This window comes from Neospora caninum, chromosome VIIb (assembly GCF_000208865.1).
Source record: "Neospora caninum Liverpool complete genome, chromosome VIIb".
Lineage (NCBI taxonomy): Eukaryota > Apicomplexa > Conoidasida > Eucoccidiorida > Sarcocystidae > Neospora > Neospora caninum.
The window spans coordinates 4,722,102-4,723,418 of NC_018394.1; the positions used below are offsets into that span (position 1 = coordinate 4,722,102).

General features: G+C 48.3%; 1 non-coding gene across 1 annotated transcript; it reads right to left on the reverse strand.

Moving 5' to 3' along the window:
• Nucleotides 1-233: 233 nt before the first annotated feature.
• Nucleotides 234-306, reverse strand: NCLIV_t090010. The gene has a single exon. It is a non-coding gene; the product is annotated as a tRNA-Met (tRNA).
• Between the last annotated feature and the right edge of the window lie 1,011 nt (nt 307-1,317).

A 1,317-nucleotide genomic window follows, 5' to 3' on the forward strand; every position in this document is an offset into this window, starting at 1 on the left:
GTTCTTGCCGGCGTGTATGTCGACGCATCGATACCGAAATATCCGTACAGGCATTTACGATCTCTCGGAAGTATGACATAGACGGGGCCGGCGAGTGGAGACGAGACACTCCTTTGAGAATCTAAAAATCCCCTTGTGAATTGTGTGCTCAGGCGGATGGTGTTATACCTGATGAATTAATGCCTCGAACAGTTGTGGCACTGAAAAAGTTTAACTCCGCAAAAGTAAACAGTTGGGCACTGCGAGGATCGAACTCGCGACCTTGGGATTATGAGACCCACGCGCTACCGACTGCGCCAAACGCCCTTGCGAACGGAACGCAGCGGCATGCCGTGAGTCAGTTTCGCCAAGTGAACTAGTGAAACGGCTCTTCATGGCGATTGCATGACGAGAAGCGGCTGAAAATATAAATTAAATCTGTGCTTTAAACCAGTGTGACATAGGCTCAAGCTTCTTTTCAGATTATGCAGTGCAGGAAAGTGCTCCTGGGCTTTTGTTGGGGGGGGGGGGGGGGGGGGGCGGTTTAGTTCCTCCGATCTTCCGTTTTTCAATGATTTGAGGCTGCGGAAAAAATTCGTTTCGCCAGAGTTTTACAGGATTGCTCCATGGAAAGAACTCTTTAACACTGATTGGCCCTTTGTTCCTCTCATCTAGGGAACGTATTCGTGTCATTCACAACGTTCCGGGCGGCGACGAATTGAGCCGCAGGAGCATTTCCTATCTAAGGTGTTCGATTCTGGAGTTGTCAGAGTCAGTTCAACTGAAAGCTGCAGAGCTCACTTGGTCAGAAACCACAGAAGTACCTGAGGTGTCCAAATACCGGAAACAAAATATAAAGTGGGGGGGATGTCCCTTCTTCCTGGTCGAGTATTTCGCCCGGACAGAAAACGTCCGAGACAGAATCTATCGTCTCGGAACAGACTAAAGACTGTCCCTAAATACCAATTCTCCATCTCATACTCGAAGAGAACACTTCTGGGCTTCGGTGAAAACGCTCAAGCAAGCTGCTATATATATATATATATATATATATGTATGTATTATTGAGCATCGAGGCAGAATCAGCCGTAATAGTAGTGGGTTGTCGCCATGAGCGCAGAAGATATGCACTGCTGCTGTGAGTGCCGGTGCGCCTGACACAATGACGGACAACAATGGTGAAACAGCGTCTTGTCTCGACAACTAGAGTGCTTGTTACATGGAGTAAGTCAGAAAGCCAAGACCTCAAATGGCCCTGTTCAATATAGAGGCGCTTCTCACATATATGAAAACCCAGCATTGCTGCGTTCGCCGTGTACGAGGCCACACTCAGGAGCT